The sequence below is a fragment of the Choloepus didactylus genome, chromosome 12 (genome assembly GCF_015220235.1).
Source record: "Choloepus didactylus isolate mChoDid1 chromosome 12, mChoDid1.pri, whole genome shotgun sequence".
NCBI lineage: Eukaryota > Metazoa > Chordata > Mammalia > Pilosa > Megalonychidae > Choloepus > Choloepus didactylus.
This window is the reverse complement of record NC_051318.1, coordinates 44,430,326-44,442,856: the sequence shown is the minus strand read 5'-3', so window position 1 is coordinate 44,442,856 and position 12,531 is coordinate 44,430,326. Positions and strand designations below refer to the sequence as shown.

The window sequence follows — 12,531 nt, the reverse complement described above, 5'->3', positions numbered from 1 at the left end:
AAATGCTGCCTTCCACATATGTTAAGTGCAGAGAATAAAATAATAAGCAAGGCAGACTCGGTCCTCACTCTTACAAATCTTAAACTCCAGTGAAGGGGCCATACAATAAAGTATGAGATGTATAAGGAAGCATAGTATACACATGAACATGTAAATGGAATGACCAACCCAACGTAAGGAGTTGGATAAAATTTCTCAAAGAAAATCATGTGTAAGCTATACCTTAAAAGAGATATTAGGATTTATTCAGTAAATGAAGACAGATAAAGGGTGAGAGGGTAGAATACCGTTCAGAGCAAAAGGAATAATATAACAAGGCATACCTTGATGAAGTTAAGCTAAAGCATGGATGTCAAACTTTTCAAAGTTGGCAAAGGTGAGGGTGGTCAAGAGTAGGATAGCCTTGGGAGAAAGGAGGGTGATGGGAAAATAGTTAATGCTTTCTATCAGGAAAGTGACATGATCAAATGTGCATTTTAGAAAAGTCATCCTGACTGTGATGTCCAAAGCAGCTTTGAGAGGTATAATATTTGATGGGTGGGGAGGGGGAGCAGCAGAAAGGACCAGTTACAAGGACATTAGACATAATCTGGTGGGAAACAATGGTTACTGAGACCATGGTAGTGGTATGAAGAATGTTCAAAAGTAGAGATATTGATGGAATTTTGGCAGTGAATCCAACAGGACTTGGTGATTAAATAAGTGAGGCTGTTAAGGAGGAAAAAGAAGTCAAAGATGATGCCTAGATTTCTGGTTTGAGACCTTGGGAGGATGATATGTCATTTGCTGCAACAGAGAAGTTGGAAGGAAAATCAACCATGGGGAAAAGATGAGGATCTCAATTTTGAAGGTGGGAAGTTTGAAGTCATATAAGATATCCAGTTGGAGATGTCTATTACCTAGTTGGATTACTAGTCTGGAACTCAGATGAAAGATCTCGGCTTGAGACACACAATTGGCAGACCTCAGTAAATAAGGTTAATTAGAGTTACAAGAGTGAAAGCTGTCTCCAAGGGAGTATATGTAACATAAGAAGAAAAGGGATATAAGACACAATCCCCCAGGGTACTGACACCTAGGGAATGGCTCAAGGAAGAGAAGGCACAAAGAATAATGAGAAGAAATACCACACAACAATTGAAGAAGAACCAAGATAATTGCTGTGACCTAAGATAAAAAGTGAGAGTTTCAAGATGGGGAGAGTGGCCAACATTTTCAAACGCTATGAAGAAGTTAGGCAAAGGAGGATTGAAATGTGGGTATTGGTGACAAAGGACTCACTGACTCGTTGGTCACTTTGATAAGGTATGGTTCAGGAGGGTTAGGAATAAATGAAAACTGAGTTGCCCTTTCCATAATTTTTCCTTTTATAATTAATATCCTCTTGGAAAGTCAGTTTTCAGTTAAGGCTAAGAATGGAAAAGTATATTCAGAGAAGAGTTTGAAAATGGAGAGGAGTTCATTTACCATGAAATGTGGGCACTAGAGAGCACAATGGAGTGAGTTGGTGAGGAGCAGGAGTGAAAGGTTATTACACGGTTGGATGAGGGAAAGAACCATATTTAATAAATGAGAATGTGGAAGAAGACAGAAAGCTGGGTTTGCATTTGGGGGATTCTCCAAAGATAATGGGGCTGTGTGTGATGGCTTCAAAGTTACAAGGAATAGTCAAGCGAAAATGAATCGGTAAAGGAGACTGAGAAGAAACAGTCCATTGTGATCAGCTTCTGATAGAAGAAAGGTAATTAGGCCTGTGGAAGGGGACGTGCTTATCCCTCTGGAAGGGAAAGGAGCTGCCTGGAGTCTAGTTTAAATGAAAGAGGTCCAGAGAGAGTCTTATTTCTCAAGGATACTAACACTTGGGCCTCGAAGTAATGATTAGATAGGAAGCCCTGTGTAGCAAGGAAATATTCACGGACGTTGAACCAGTGGTAGAGGGAAAGGAGAAGAACTGGAGAAGATGTGAAGGTAAGGGGCTAGACACAGGCACGGCCACATATATGACAATATGAAGTATTTGAATTTAATATGCATTATTTAAAAGTAGAAAAGAATGGTCTCTGACTCACAAAACAAATGCAGAATTTTGTTGTAGATGTGTATAAGGTCAAATGAAATCTCAATACAAATAAAGAAAATTAAAATACCAGTCAGAAAAGGTTGCTAAAGGCTAGAGAGAAATCAAAATTTGTATATTTGTACAGGCTTGTTATGTACAAAACACTGGTATCTACTGAAAGCTCAAAGATAACCCTGCTTAAAATCCCAAATTTAAAAGATGAGGCCCAACTTTCCCCATTAAATTATCTCACTCTTTCCCGCTACATAATATATTCAGGTAGAATATTCAGGTACTCTTCAGATTATGGAAAGGGAAACTTGAGAGGAATGTAAGAATATAATACAGACTCCTGACATAAAGCAGTTTCAGAGAACTTTGAAATGCATTATACCAAGGAAGACTACATCTTAGAGCCAACTATACACCCATCCCAGATCTCAGAATTTTCAGACGATCACTAGGATGTTAAAAATGCAAAGCAATTCATTTTAGACATCAATTTTTTCCTGTTTATGTCATGAATATTTATACTCAGCAATAACACTTGAATATAAGATTCTTAAAAAATAGTAGAAAAGGATGGTATTGAGAAAAGAACTGACATTAATATCTTCCAGAAGCCATTTAAGGAAAACATTGTTTCCTGGTTCAGTCTTAGGCTTAGTCATTTCGGGAAACTTACTATGTTCCTTGAAGACCATTCTGAGCTATTCCAAGAAAACCCAACACCAAGTAAATGATGGATCCATCCATGAGACTGGGTTAGATATGTGTGACCCCTGGGAAATCCAGTCTTTCTAAAGTGGGAGAGAGATTCTCATATATGCATTCTCACCTAAGCTTCAGATAGCTCTGGATCCATCTACTCTTGAATCAAGAGTAGATGTCATGGTTTGATTTTAAACGGAGTAAGGAATGGATATCCAGTGGAACATCCTCCATTAGGACATTCTATAATTGGTAGTTTAGGATACAATGGAGAGAGAAAAAATAAGGCATGAAGTTACGAAGTCAGAACTCTATGTCCCTGTGAATATTTATTGACTTTAATGTCAAAACTTATTTTTAGAAGAAAAACTCAAAAATATATTTATTCATGTTATTGAAAATTTATTGAGTTCCCACAATTGTCTTAAAGTTTAAATATTAGAAATAAAAAAAAGAAACTAGTAAGTCTTTGATTACATATTTCTCAAGGTATAGAGTGACAGATGTACACAGATGTGCAAGGTAACAATAACAGTTACTGACTGTACCCTAGACAGAGGTATACAGAACATGTTACAAGAGCACAGAAGTAACATAATGATGTGGAGAGATGGAGGCAGGGCTCTGGGGAAGTATTCCAGAAAAACACAGAACAAAACTCAGTCTTAAATAAGCAGGAATTATCAAATGGCATTTGAGGGTTGATCAAGGCAGCGGGGTAGGACAGCTTAAGCAGAATCAAGACTATCAGAAACACCTTTTGTTCAGAAAGGCACAGGTGGCAGGGTGGACAGTTAAGAAGCTGTTACAAGAAACTAGAAAGATACAATGAAGGCATAAGCTAAAGTTGTGCGGTAGAACGGAATAGGAGAGGATGAATTTGCAGAAGTCTTAAGAAGTTAGTCAGCAGAATTTAGGTCTTGCTAGAATATGGGGGATGAGAAAAAGGGAGCAGTCCATCATGACCTCCAAATTTCTGACTTTGGCCATTGGCTGAAGAGTGAAAAGTGGCAATTGTCACCGAGAGAAGCAGCAAAGAGAACAAGCAAATTTGTGGTGGCATGAAAGCAGGGTAGGGATTGTTTCAATTTTAAATAATTTTTCATAATTCATGTGACTGTCTAGGAGAAAGTTGAATATACATACCTGGAATTTGTGGGTTCAGTCAGAACTGGAGATAGACATATGAAAGTTGTTGATTTGTAGGTGTAGATGAGATCGCCTAATTAAAGTGTGAACACCCAGCATTTATGGACCAAGTGGCAGTAGAAGATCTAGTAAGGGAGGCAGAGACTGAGGGTTCTGAGTATGATTTGATCTAAGGTGAAAGAATCAGTAGAAAGGGAGATACTAAGGACTCCAGAGAGAAGAAATGATTTATGAAGCCAACTGCAGGAGGATTCGTAGAGGATAGGATTGAGAGCAGTCTCAGCTTGGCATTGAGCAGAACTATCATCTGAGACTGGAAGACAGCAGCACTAAAATACACACAAGCAGCAACTGGTGGGTGGTGGAGTTGACAGGATTTATGCCCAGTGGCCTCAACTTGCTAAAGTAATTAATATAGGAGGTCAACTGTGCAAAGAGAGGGAAAGGCAGGGATGTGGAGAAAAGTGGAAGCAGATCTCAACAGCATCTGCGGAGAAGGGACAGCTGACAAGGGCAAGGGAAAGGAAGGCTGACCAGTGTCAGTGGAGCCCTTAATATCTCCATATCTACTGATTTTTTTTTGCCTTAGACCATATTTTGTCCATATATTCTTAGACAGTTCTGGTTAAGTGCAGGCTCTAAGCTATCACTATAACTATTTTTATGGAAGCTCAGTTTTTTTTTGCTAACAAACCTTCCTCAAAATTCTTATCACACTAAAGCTATTCCAAGAATGTGATGCTCAAGACTTCTTAGCTAAATTGAAAAAGCCATAAATAAAATAACAAAACAAAAGATGAGACAAAAATAACAACAGTGGTTGTCGTTAAAACAGCATATGCATTCCTAACCACTTCTAGGGTGTCTCTGGGATGAGGGAAATTAGTTCCTTATTCCTTTACTCCTTGGCCACTGCACTTTGACTCTAGTCCTTGTTTTTAGCTCCCAGATGCAGCCTGTTATTGTCATAGAATCATGTGGGGTAATTAGACCAATTCTCAACCCCTAGGGAGTCTCACATTTGCATATAACGTAGAGAAAATCATATTGTCTGCACCTTATGTTTGAATATGAATACATACTAATATGTGTCAAATATGAATACTGGCATTGTACTGTGTTTTTATTAGAATGAAACATGAAATCTATAGTTTTATTTTCTCTGCTTAGACAATAAGCATTCTTTAAAGCAGAGAATAGATTAGCTAAAGAAAGCAGCAATGTGGAATAATTATAAAAGAGTTCCAAAAGAATAGTTGAGTAGGAAAAAATGTCATCTGATTATAATATTTCCTAAATACTGAAAATCAAGAATAGTAATCACCTAAGCAATAGAATTCTGACATGAGAATTACAACTTTAAAGGCAACCTTCATACAGGTCCATAAGTAACACTAAAGCAATTCTTTAGTAAGTGTTTTTATGACCCTACTATTATAAGAATACTACAAAATTACATGCATACTTCATTGTTATTATACATTAATCATGTCTAATACATTAGAAACAAAGCCCTAGAGACCTGTATTTCAACCCTTTAACAAAAGAATATCTTAAGCATAGTTTATTGTTATTATGCATTAATCATGGTGTAATAAAGTAAACTCGATAGCAGAAAGTCCTGTTATGTCAAACCTTTAACAAAAGGAAAGGATAACTAAACAGAACTTGTGACTTGGTCAGAGAATTTCAGAAGTAAAACATTTTCTCCCTATTCCACCTTTGCAATGGAATTTGAAAGACAAGAAACTTTGAACAAGGTAAGGTGGAAGGAGATGTGTCTATTTAATGCAGGTTTCTTTCTTCCACCCAAGCAACACCATGCAGAGCTTATGTATGTCAGTTTACAATTTTATTTAGACATACCCCCAAAGCAAAACAAACTTCTGTTCAGAAGCAGCAGTCTGGTTGGTATTATAATGCTGAGAGAGAGAGAGAAGAACATGTAACACTGACCACCTGAGCACCAACCCTGGGCAAACATCATCTACAGAGTTTATAACTCAGCACAGCTGTATGATACCATAAAACCCTTCATTGAAGAGATTAATCCCTGGGCCTGAGGTTCAGGAACTGGGATTCAGGTCTGTATCATCAGGTCCTATGTGTTGCTCTCAGCAGGCTTCTTCCCTTCTTCATTTTTTTTCAGTCTTAAGTTGGAATAAAATATAGATCCTCTGGCATCTATTTTTTTTTTTTTTTACAAATAACAGAAATAATTAATGAGTTGTGATTTTTAATAGAAATATGTACATGTGCTAACATGCCTCATATTAGCATCCATCTGCTTACCCAAATTGGAATCCATTCCACTACAAATCCTGCCTGAAACAATAAACTCCAACTGTGGAGCACATGGCTTTCCAATGCTTCAGTGGCAGGCCGTTTCCAAATTCCCTTTCTGCCAGTCCACTCTTGAGTACCCACGTGCTGGTTGTTTGACAGCTTGCCCTGAATTCAGCAGTGTGTTACAAAGCAAATAACTACTTGTTCTCCTGGTGAAATGAGACAAATAATCTGTTCTAGATCTACCCAGGATCTCTCTCTAATTTTCTAGCTTTCTATGGAAGCTTGGTCTATTTTCTGCATGTCATCTCCTTCTAAAATTTACATTAAGAATACATGTGTAAGAAGTAGCATATAAACAAAACAATTCAACAGAAAAATACTCATTGAAATAATTTTATTGCCATGTGGGGTAGCAATCAGACAGATTAGTTCTATTTATATGACAGTCAAGATTTCTATCATGTTAAGGAATATGTAGCCTGAATAATATATTCTAAATTGGTTAAAGCCAACAATAGATGTCTTAAAATATGCAATTATAGTCACTAATAAAGCCCTCTTCCAATCTTGTGTTTAGAGGAGTTAACAAATATCAATACACACTGACTTGAGTTTTAGTTATTTTATCTTCACCATAGAATTACCAAGACTTTGGAATTGCTGTGAAATTAAAAAAAGGTCAGATAAGAGGAAATGAAGAATATATATTCAACAGAATCATCTTCTGGAAATTCACTTGTATCTAAGGAATAGTTTTGTTTTGTTTTGCTTTAGAAATCACATACTTAGTAAAAGTATTTCTGCTATGTTGTAATAAATAATTTCCAAAATCAAGCAAATAAACAAAATATGTCCCATTTTGTAACAACATACATTCAAAAGAATAGGGCAATTGGGGAAAGTAAGATTAGGAGCAGATTCCGTACAATTTATGCAATTTTGTAATCATGCACAAAAAAAACATGATACAATCTTAATAAAAATACTAGTGCCATTAAAATTGTAAAATTATGATTTAAAAAATAAATACTACAGTTACTATAGGACTTTACCTTTTAAAATATGGTGGTGATGGTAATTGGGTAGTAGGAGGTTGAAGGAAAGTATGAGACTGCTGAATTATGGCAATGAAGACAAAATGTACAAAAATCACATTCATGCAGTATAAAATTCAAGAAAGGGCATGTGGCCAAACTGAGTCAAGAAGAAAGGCAGGAGAGAAGGTCCTTGCATTTGTCTGCAGGTTGCTTGGTTTAGCTGTTTGGTGTGCTCCAGTGTTCAGCTCTTGGAGTTTTGTGGTACAAAATATAAATGCTAAAGAAAAAAGAAAAAAGAAAAAAAGAAAAAAAAAAAGACATGGACTCAGTGTTATATTGACTTTTTAACAAAAGTCTTTACAGAAAAATGCGCACTAAATTAACAATGACAACCAAACTAACTAATTTTTCAGGAAAAAAATTGAAAATAAAATTCCTTAAAAGTAAGTACTTATTGGAAATAGATTTCAAATTTGAAAATAAATTTAAATAATAGCTATCATTTGAGGCCCTGGCATGCGTTCTGCTTAGTTACTGGCATGCACTTACATTATTAAATAGTAGAGGTAAGCCTATGAGGAAGGCACAAGTATTATCGCCATTTTATAGGTAAGGAAAATGTGACACAGAATGTTAAATCCCAGCACTACCAATTAGTTGCCAAAGGACATGCACAAAGGAAGCTCTAGGGTGGAAATCAAACATGTAAACCTGGCTCTAGAGCCTAGATCCTTCCTTAACTCATTCCACACAGCTATGCATCATTTCAGCTTCCCAACACAACTCTCAAATTACATAGCATCCTGAATTAATATGAATATGATTTTTTCATTATTCATCACCTATTTTCTTGAATAATGTGTAAATGAAAGAGCACATCTTTTAAAATTTGAAATGCCTTGAAGATACCATGCAAATATTTCTCATTGTAATTTTACAGTTTAAGTTTTATACAGCATTTAAAAGCAAGTTCCAATTTAGTGAGTGAATAAATAATGTACCTTTTAATAGAAAACCATCCAAAAAATTTGTTTCCTGATAACGTAATCTTGATATGAATGGAATTTTTGATCAAAATCTGCCCATAGGGGCCTTTTAGGATGTAGTTGGAATAACATGAGAAATAGATTAAACTGAAAGTAAGAGTGGAAGAGCTAGATCGACCAAAAAGCACTGAAACACAGAATGATATAAGCCCTGTAGAGACTAGAAGATTAACGAATTAATTGAACAAAGAAAAAGTGAAATCATACAAACCAGTTTGTTTTTGTAGTTTCTCATGAAAACATAAATTCATAACTAAAGGCATTGACGTCTTTTGAAGTTCCTGAAATATTCTGACAGAAATTGCAAACTGCAGTTCTAATGAAATCAGACCTTTTCTCCCTGAATCTCCCTTAAGAAAATAACACGTGTGTTTTGAGAGAAACAGAAGCACAGCATCAGAAAGGATGACAAGGTGGAATCATACCACATTTCTTCTTTGTTGGTTGGACTATTTGTCATTTTTGTATTAATGCTAGAAATTGTGACACTATATTTCCTTGATTTAAAAATGTCTATTGTTTGCTGCAGCAAGGGAAGAACATATCATTATTTAGGCTACATAGTCCTTGTTAATGAAAGAAATATCCATTGTCATATAAATAGGATGCAAGCTGTCTGATTTTATTTCTCTGGCTCCACAGTATTCAATAGCATCTTTTCCAGGGTCAGGGTTGAAGGCAACCCTCTATTACCCACAATACCCAGCTCACACCAACGTTGAATATATCTCCATGTTAAACATATTTACCCTTAGTTTAAACCATCTTTACCAGGTTCAAGCAAAAACAAAGATATTTTTGGAGATTTTATCTTCATGCCTATAATGAATTCTTTATCCCACCAGGTCATGATATTTCCTTTTACAAAGTTCAAGCATTCTTTCGTAAGTGTGACTTGTACATTCTCTTACAAGAAGTTGATTGGCTTTACTGTTTCATTTTATTTTTCAAAATCAGAAGCAATGTGGCCTGACTATCCTTGTGTTTAGTTCACGGCAGTGTTTCCTGGAAAACATTGACCTTGACAGACCCGCCACTGTGAATTCTTGAATGTAATCTCTGATTTGAGGCCATGAAAATTTAGCACGGCAGCCACAATCTTGTATCAATGTTCATAATAAACACTCAACAAGTGTTTCAGATGTTTATCCATGATGTACCAGAAGCTGGACTAATGGTAAAATGGTGGGCAAGGTAGACATGATCCCTGCTTTTGAGGAGCTTTCAGTCTAGTGAGATCTATCTTGATATGGTATAAATTTTCCCATATTTGGGGTCTGGTTATGAAGCCAAAGATGGAGGCTTCATCCTAGCCAATGATGAAGACTTGACATTTCAGTAAAAAACAAAGGATACAGTGTTCATTGTTTTTCTATAAGCTCACCCTTTTTAGTGATTTCTTTTTACATGTATATTGTATACATGTATAAAATAGGAAGAAACAATCTATTTTACTTAAAAAGACATCATATTATAAGAGACAACTGGACCAATGAGTATAATTCTTTTCATCTGAAGCAAGAAAATAAGCTCTTACAATGAAAGCTCCTCTAAGTACTGATCTTGGGATAGAAGCTATGTCTTTTCAATCTCAATATTACTACTTGGTTTGCACATGGTAGATATTTAATACGTGTTGACTAAGATGTAGGAATTTGGAATAAAGAAAGGAGAGTCATCATCTTCTCCATACAGGGAACAGGCTGCAATGCAAATACTAGGGCTCCACATTTAGACAGGAAATGTAGCCTGGTTAATAGCAGATAGCATAAAGAGAACTTGGCGACTTCATTAGTTTTACTGAAGGTGGCCATTATGACTAACATAAGCTATGACCTTTCATAAATACAATTATAATATGTCAGCTTATCTCAGTATTTTGCCCTAAGGAAACAGAATAGAACCATTCAAAAGTAAAAAAATAAAATAAAATAGAATAAAGAAAGAAATGCACTACAAATATTTTTTGTGTATGATTTCAGATAAATCCAAGATTTATTTGCAAATCTTCAATTAATGCCAGTAAAATAGGGAATTTTAAAGTATAATCGATCTAATGTATCTCTAGGAATAGGTTTTGTAATCAACTCTGTCATAAGCAGTATCCATGGAACATAGAAACATACTGATTTCATGATAAATATTATATTCTATAAATGGATTTTAATGAAGCAAGACATAGGAAAGATTAACATTTGGCTGATGAGAGGTATGAAAAAACAATTAAGGCTATTATTCCTCAAATTCTGAGATATGAACAAAATTTATTATATTTTAAAATACTTTTGCTTTTGAAACTGTGCTGTGTTTTTGTTAAAGTTATATTTTGAAGTCATACTTCAGGGCTAGTCAGCTATTCATGTCTAAACCACAATTCCATAGCTTTTAGCATCAGTAGTTGAAATGTCTCAAGAATTTTTTCCCATCCAGAAAAAATGATAGGATATTATTATTTCAGCTCAATGTTCAGACTCACTGCAATGTGATAGATTACTAAAAAATGTGTTTCTTTTACGAAAAAGGGTAAGTTTCTTTTGGGTCCTTTTATTGAAACATATAATTCTAAATGCCTAAAATACTTATCTTCAAAGAAACCTATCCCAAATAGAGAAAGACAGGGATTTGAATGCTAATATATTTTGATTTGTAGAAGTAACCTCACCATATTGGTTTTATTTTTTTAAATTAAATTCAGTTTTATTGAGATATATTACCTCACCATATTTTAATCTGTTTAAAAAGGATGAAATAATAAATGTGCATTTTGCATTGAATGTATAACTACTAACTGTATATCACAACATTTAAGCACTTATGTTAGCCAAGAGTTGATTCTCCCAGATATTGCCTGCCACATCCACTGTGGGTCATTTCTTCTCTAATGCATAACTTAGATTCTCAGCCCTAATGAATATTGCCTAGAAGTGTACTTGCTAGTGGAATTCTCTGTGCCTTCAAGAGGCTGTTTACTACATGACTCTACTTGAATATGCAATAGTTGGCTCCAAATCTATATATACCAAACTATGCTCATTATCTTTTCCCTAAAACCTGAGTGTTCTGTTTCTCCTACCTAATGACAGTACTACTGAGCAACTTTGCATTATCTATCTTTCCTTTACTTTAGCATCCCCACATCCATTATTCAACCCCCTTAACAACTCTAAAATCCAACATCTTGGACTGGCTACATAATTTGTGGTGCCCAGTGTGGAACAAAAATGCAAAGCTCATTTTTTAAGTATTAGTAAGAATTTCTAGACTGTGACAGCAGAGCATTATACCAAATACAGGACTCTTCTGAGAGTAGGGTGTCACAACTGTGCAAAATGCATGCCCTTGAAGCAAACCTTTCTGTGACTTCTTATTTAGGGTCTCCACACAGTTATTGCCCTAAATCCTCAAAACTTCTCTCTGCATTCATTGTCTGTGGTCATATCCCCATTTTCACCCCAATAATCTATCCTCTACATCAGAGTTTTTTCAAACTTAGCCCTATGGACATTATGGGCCAGATAATTCTTTCTTGTGGGCGGGCTATCCTGTAAATTGTAGGATGTTTAGCAGCATCTCTGGTCTCTACCCATTAGATGGCAGTCACACCCTCCCCCACTGTCAGTTTTGACAATCAGAATTGTCTCTAGATATTGGCACTTGGCCCCTGGGGTTGCTGATTGAAACTACTGCTCTCTATTATCAGAATGATTTCCAAACTATAGGGATAGTCATGCTATCACCATGCTTAAAGCCTTCAAAGATATCCTCATGGCCCAAAAGATAAATTCTAATTATTCATCATGATTTCCAAGAGTTGTCATAAGTGGCCCCTGTATAGCTCACCAACTCTAACTCAAATTTAGCTCATTTATCCCTCTTGAAATCTGTATTCCATCCTTACAAGTGGCTAAGAGTTTTTTTCACATGCCTTTTAATACCTTTGTAATTGTACTTAAGGTAATCTCTCTGGTTATATACTCCTGCCATTCTTCTGTTCTCTCACCACCAAATTTCTGGTTTCTTAGCTTTTAAGATTAATTTAGAATATCATCTTCTGATGAAGTCTTGCCTACCCTTAGTCCACCTCATACCAAAATTATTGTTTTTTCCTTTTTGCTCTGCATCTATAAGAATGTTATATTAGCATGCTAAATTCCTAAATCTAGCACATTTAAGAGAGATTTAAGTTTGCAGTTCTTCAAGACATTTTCACAAATTAAAAGAATGTGTTCCTCTTAAGAAA

At 35.6% G+C, this 12,531-nt stretch overlaps 1 protein-coding gene across 2 annotated transcripts in view; it reads left to right on the top strand.

Annotated features, from left to right (window-relative positions):
- Positions 1 to 12,531, top strand: part of GPC5 (glypican 5) — a 1,661,658-nt gene that overhangs the window by 1,237,209 nt on the left and 411,918 nt on the right. The gene's annotated exons all lie outside the window — the stretch shown is intronic.